The sequence below is a fragment of the Pyxicephalus adspersus genome, chromosome 5, assembly GCF_032062135.1.
Source record: "Pyxicephalus adspersus chromosome 5, UCB_Pads_2.0, whole genome shotgun sequence".
Classification (NCBI taxonomy): domain Eukaryota; kingdom Metazoa; phylum Chordata; class Amphibia; order Anura; family Pyxicephalidae; genus Pyxicephalus; species Pyxicephalus adspersus.
Window position 1 is genome coordinate 85956330 of NC_092862.1, and position 7228 is coordinate 85963557.

Sequence of the window (7228 nt, forward strand, 5' to 3'; positions counted from 1 at the left end):
GCATTTAAGGTCAGGTACTGGGCAGGTGGCAGCATCATTTACAGCAGGAGCAGGAGGCGGTGGGCTCTGAGACGGAGTATGGACGGCATTATTGTCTGGCATTTAAGGTCAGGTACTGGGCAGGTGTCAGCATCATTTACAGCAGGGGGAGGAGACAGTGGGCTCTGAGATGGAGTATAAACAGCATTAGTTTCTGGCATCTAAAGTCAGGTGCTGGCAAGGCGGCAGAATCATTTACAGCAAGAGGAGGTGGTGGGCTCTGAGACTTAGTATGGACGGCATTATTGTCTGGCATTTAAGGTCAGGTACTGGGCAGGTGGCAGCATCATTTACAGCAGTAGTAATTGTAACATCATTCAAGAATACATTTGGCATAGAATACACAGCTGAACACCTTAGTATGTCATTTTAACTAACAGAAAAGTAGTTGACCTATTAGCAGGGACATTTATCTTTTACAGACAGAGAAGTGCGGTGTGCCATATTTGGTCCCTAGACTTAACTAGATTTGTGTTCATTTAGTGACCAAAGATGCAATCGTGTATTTCGAAAGAATCTTTAGGTTTTTTTAAGGTCATTACAGCAATACCTGGAGAGTATTAAGCTGAGACTTCATACTTGATTGGAATCACTTAGACAAATGTCTTGGAACATTCCAGTACATAGATAGCAAATCTGCATTTAGAGCATACTTGGGCCGCATCCAAACAAATTTAGATAGGTAAAGTATCAAAGTGCGAGGGTTATTAACCTGTGGACATTGGGCAAACACAAAATAGAGATTAAGCTAGTTTATACAAACAAGCGTCTTCACACAGGATACCAACTCAAACCCACACTGGCGACCTCATGGAGTCCTGAAAAAATTGAGTGAAGACTGACAGGAAGAATGTTCTCACCTGGCACCCGGCATCCACCTATATAGTTCGCCCAAACCGACCACGGCCCACTTCACCAGCCCGGCCACGGGCACGGCCCACCCTAGCAGCCCGACCATGGCTCACCTCCACCTCCTGGCTTCGGCCACGGGACACCCCCGCAGCATGCCCATGGTGAACCTGCACATCACGGGCGCGAGTGCGGTCCACCTCCAGAGCATGTCTAGTGGTTGCCCGTGTATTAGGAGGTGGGCGGGCACGGGGTGGACTGGCAGGGGCATGGGGTGGACAGGCAGGGGCACGGGGTGGACGGGCAGGGGCACGGGGTGGACGGGCAGGGGCACGGGGTGGACAGCCAGGGGCACGGGGTGGACGGCCAGGGGGACAGGGTGGACTGGCAGGGGCACGGGGTGGATGGGCAGGGTCACAGGGTGGACGGACAGGGGCACGGGGTGGACTGCCAGGCGCACTGGGTGGACTGCCAGGGGCACTGGGTGGACTGCCAGGGGCACTGGGTGGACGGCCAGGGGCACTAGGTGGACGGCCAGGCGCACTGGGTGGACGGCCAGGGGCACGGGGTGGAGCTGGGGGGAAGAATGGAGCTGACTGCTCTGCAGGAAATGGGGGGCCAGCAGGGCTTATTGGGATTTGCCAACCCAGGCTTTGAATAATTGCCTGATGTAGGCGAGATTGTTGGCCTACGGATTCGTACCCACATATACCATGAAGGCTCATGAAGGTTCATCTTACCAGGAGGAAGGCCAGTGTCATCTAGATGTGAAGTGACATCCTCATCATCCACATCACCTCGAGCACAGAGGGCAGGAGGGGACTGCTGCGTCTCAGGGCGTACTATTGTAAAAAAAATGGAAATACACACATTGTTAATGCAAGTCAAAAGAAGGTAAAAATACACCAAAGAGGTCACCCCCAAGCATAAATATGTAAAAACACAATGCTATTTTGTTCTCAATGCTAATGACTAAACTGTTGCAATCCCCAAAAAATGCAAAAATAAATTACATTTGTAATTAAGTAATGTAAAAGGTTTGAACTTACATGGTTGGCAAGCAACGGAGTCATCCCGGTAGTCCACCCCTACCACCCTTTCTGGCCCGATGAATGGCAACGCCAATCTTTCATACTCCCTGGGACGCTGCACAAGATGTTCAGGATAGGTCCCAGTCTTTCCAGCCTCTGTGCCCAGGAGCCTTTTGACGTGTCTGAAGATGTCACTCACACGTTTTTGACACTGGGTAATGGTCCGTTGTGTACTGCCCACTGCATTAACACTCCTGGCAATTTCCTCCCAGAGTCCCTGCCTTACAGCATGGGAAGTCTGGGAGTGCAAGTCCCCATGGAGTCTATGAAAATGTTGTACAAAGGCCTCCATGAGGGCTGCATTTTTGGAGTGAAGCTGGTTGCCTTGGAAGCAGAATCCCTGGTCTGACTCAAACTGGCTGAGGTGCCAGGTTGAGGGACCAGGGGCCTAGATGTTACTTGGCCTGCTTCACAGAGCAACCTAGCTGGCCTGAGGGAGCTGCCTGTTGGAATATGGACTGAAGACCATGGCCATTCTCCTTGGCTCCATGTAACTAGAAGTCAAAAAATAAAAGAGTTATGGGACAACACACCCAAAAATTTTTTTGGAGGAATAAAGTCAATGGTGTATTCTTACTTGTTCTTGTTCCTTTGTTGTTTGTTCTTTTTCCGTTTTTTCTTTTTTTTTTTCAGCAAGTTTTGGTTTGCATGACCAGAATGACTAAGAAACTCTGTGCAAATTTATAGGGATTTAAATGCGCGCACGCACGTTCATTCAAATGTGCGCAGGTTCAAGGATTTTGTTTGCTGTTGTCATGGATTCAAATCTGGAACTCAACTTGCTTTTCACAACTGCTGTTGTGGCATTAAACACCACATATCTGATCTTAGAAGAAGAGCAGCAGCAACAACAACAACAACAGCAGCATCCAGAAGAGCAAGCTCAGACTTCACAAACAGTACGAGCACCGCGCATCTTCTTAGAGCGTAGCCGCCTGGAAAGTTTGCGTGACCAGGATGTCAAAAGGCGTTTCCGCCTGTCTCGCCAGGGCATCCATCACCTGTACAGCTTGCTGGAAGAGAAAATTGCTCCAAAAACTAAGAGAAGCCAGGCAGTGCCAGGAATGACCAGGCTCTTGGCCACTCTGTATATTTTAGGAAGGGGTTCCTTTCAAACCTCTTCGGCCTTAATTTGTGGACTAAGCCAGCCTATAGTTTCCAGGGTTTTTACGAAGGTCATCAATGCTATTGTGGACCTTATCCCACTATATATTCATTTTCCTCAAACAGCTCAGGAGTGGAGGAAGGTCAAGGTGGATTTCTTCAGGCGAGCGGGATTTCAGAATGTTTTGGGGGCCATTGACTGCACTCATGTGGCCATTCAGGCCCCTAAATTGCAGGAAATCACGTTTCGCAACCGGAAGCGATATCATTCACTGAATGTACAAATAGTCTGTGATGCCAACAGGAAAATCATACGTGCACGCACAGGTTTCCCAGGATCATGCCATGATGCCTATATCCTGTGTCAGACAGCCCTCTACCGGAAATTAATCTCTGGAGAAATGCCTGAGGGCTGGTTAATAGGTAATGTATAATGTCATTACTGTAATACAACTAACAGTAGTCATATTTTGTGCTAACATTTACTTTAGCAAATACTTTCTAAATATTGTACAATATTGGGAGCATGGGGGAAGAACTAACTTTCAGATATTCCCGGAAGCCTTAGTCTAATTACTATTTTCACAGCTCACGGTACTTCAGTGTGGTAGTCAATAGTAACAATGTCTCCTAACAACCAAAAAGCAATAAAGTGACCGAAGAGCACAACCCTTAGCGACCTTTGTAAAAAACTCCAGTTGCATTCACAGAACACTTACTATACCAAGAACTAACATGTATTATGTTTGTCTTTTTGCAGCTGACAAAGGATACGGGCATCTTCCATGGCTTATGACATCTGTGCGTCACCCCTGGTCTGAAGCAGAGCATAATTACAACAAGGCTCTGCAAAAAAGCCGGGGGATTGTGGAGCAAACCATCAGGCTGGTGAAAGTACGGTTTCTGTGCTTGGCGCGGCCCGGTTGAGAGCTCCTGTACCTACCGTGGAAAGCTGCCAGAGTCATCATGGCATGCTGCATCCTGCACAACCTGTGCCTGCACCATGGGGATTCCTGGGACATTCCAGAGGAACTCGAGCTAGAGGTACATCAACATCCTGCCTCAGGCTCCCAAAGCACAGCAGAGGGAAGTCGAGTCAGAGCTGAACTCATCGCTAATGTCTTCACACGTGAGTATTTACATTTGTTTACAATGCATGTATTACATATTTCAGCACATCATGTTTGGGTTACAAACCAACCTAGGAGTTGAAGTCATAGAAAGCACACTTTAATCGTTTGGGAAATGAAATAGCAGACATATTTGTGTAAGAGCTGGACCTTTATGTGACACTTTACAAAAAACACATTGCCAGACTAGGGCAGAGTGCAATTTAGTTTAGATTTGGGCAAGCAATGCTTATGCAGCCAGAAAATAATGAAAAATACAATCCAGCAGCATGTAGTTACAACTAAACCATGATTAACACATCCTAATATTGTAATCTATTTCTTTACAGGGCGATAACATCCCTCTGCTGTGCTGCCAAGCTTCTGGAATGTCACATCACAGACTACTGTACATTCGTGGATGATATTGCTTCCGGTTAAAGAAGAAATCCACCTTTATGTTCCTCCACTCCCAAGCTGATGTGAGGAAGTGACTATATAATGGGCCAAGGTCTAAAATGGCATTGAAACCTTCATAAACACCCAGGAAACTGTATACTGGCTCAGTGCACAAATTAGGGGTGACGTGGTTTGAAAGGACACCCTTCCTAATATATATAGAGAATCCAGGAGCCTCATCATTCTTGGCATAGCCTAGCTTCTCTTTGTTTTTGCTGCAATTTTCCCTTCCAGCAAGATGTACAGGTCATGGATGACCTTGCAGGACAGGCATAAACGCCTTTTAACATTATGGTCTTTGGTTTGAGCAAAGCAAATAAATATGTTTGGCACTAAGTTAAATTGTCCTTGGCATTTTTCTATACAAAATGACTAATATGATTAGAATCATGTAAACACATAAATAAAGCACACTATCTGGTATGTAAGAGTGCTTGGTTTGATGTTGTGCTTGGCAACCTGGACCTCCTTCCATCACCATCAGGTGTGTTAGAATGAGTATGCAACTCAGCTAGACAACTAATTGACAACCAGTTTGGACAGAAAGTGAAAGTGTGTTTGTATACAATAGTGCTAAGATCAGTCAGCACAGTACAATGACATCAAAGCGATAACACTACCACAAATGAACAGAGGAGTTGTGTGGCAGCAAATCAATATGCAATTGAGTGCAAATGTCAGAGTAATAAATATGTACATAATACGTTCAAAAACCAATATGTGACTCCTAAAATGGGACAAAGGCAAACAGGGGGTTCAAGTAGTAGTTTGGAGTGGAAAGCATGCAGACATTTGTCCTGAATATTAGTTTTTAAAAAAATGACAAAACATTGCCGAAGATTTGCTAAACAACAGAAACTGTCATTACAAACCAGGCACAAAAAAAAAAAAAAAAAAAATTGCAGCAAAAGATGAATAATGATGACAATAATCCTTTTTTCAATTATTTGATTTCTATCAAGCCAAACTACAATGACATTTTAATTAGATCACAAATGCTTGGTGACAATTTATTTACAATTCATACTGTTGTGAGATGACATAATATGAAGTGTTAACTAGTAGATATACAGCTTGATCTAAATTAGTTTGCAGTGTTGCAAAGCAAACCAAAAAGTTTAAAAACAGTGCAACAAATGTAACAATAAATTAAATATTTTGTGAATAAGTATAATGTAACCTAAAAAGGTAGCACTTACCCAAAAGAAGATGAAGCATTAAAGATTCTAACTGACCTGTAATGGACTGTGGATACGCACAGAACACGGAGCAGGTGTGCGCTAATTAATTGCTATGATCTCACCATTGACAGCTTAACAGATCCTCCTTAATCACGCAGCTGAAATCTAATCGCCTTAATTGGCAGATTTGCGACCGCTATTGCTCATTATTATCAAGGCAGAAATCCAGCTGGCAGTGAAGGCGCGTGTACGAGCGCACTCGGCTCTGGACCGCGGGAAACTGGCTCGCTGGAAGTGCGAGCGTACGCGCATTTAATTGATGAATCAGGACCTTTGTATTGAATCCAATACAAAATATTTGAATTTCCCGCTACGACCCCCATCGACGGGCGCATGCACTGACATCATCAGGAATCACCGAGGGACGTGTACACGAACGCCGGGTGTTCTATTTCTTACCGAACTTCCATGCAAAAAGTGTTACATTTTTTGCATGGAAATTTATTTTAGATTGTAGGCTATAATTCACCGAATTACTCAATAGTTACTTATAATTCACCGAATCACCGCATAACTCACCAAAATATGTCCAAAATTTTATAAATTTAATAACAAAAATTGTTTTTTTCATTAAACATAAAAAAAAAATCTTAAAAAAAAAAATCTTTAAAAAAAAATAGTGTATAATGAAATGTAACTGTACAGTAGCTTATATAATATATATATAATACAATTATATATATATTATATAAAGATTTCTTTGTATTGGACTCAATACAGCTTTTTTGTATTGAGTTCAATACAAAGTTATTTGAATTTCCCGCCCGCACCAACGCTTGCAGCGACGTCACCGGGAAACCCCGGAGATCGTCACTGCACACGCTGGGAGAAGACTGAAGAGGACGGACGTGTCCGGAGGAGCTGCGGAGACGCAATATCACGCTTTACATTTTTACATTTTTAGCCACCTTGACTTTAGTTCAGGGTAAACGATCTTACTTACTTACTTAGGTTTACTTACTCTGAACCAAGGTCGGGTTAACCACCCAGGTGGTTAAAGCCCATGTTTGAAGTCCTCATGCATTCCCATGGGCTAATTCCTTCAAGCACGTTTTTGAGCGTTATCTTAAACGTTGCTTGCAACATTTAAAAAAATAAAACGCTGGATAAACGCGAGAAAACGCTTCCATTTACCTCAATGGAGGCTTTTTCAAGTGTTTTTAAGCTTTTATGAAAGCTTCCATTGAAAACAATGGGGGCTTTTATAAACATTTTTAGCAGGACTTTGGAATCTGTAAGACCCCTTCAATAAGGAGACTCCCAGATCTCCACCGCCCCACCCTGGGGAATAAGTACAGGGGTACATAAATCCCCTTACTCATTCCCTGAAAGGGTT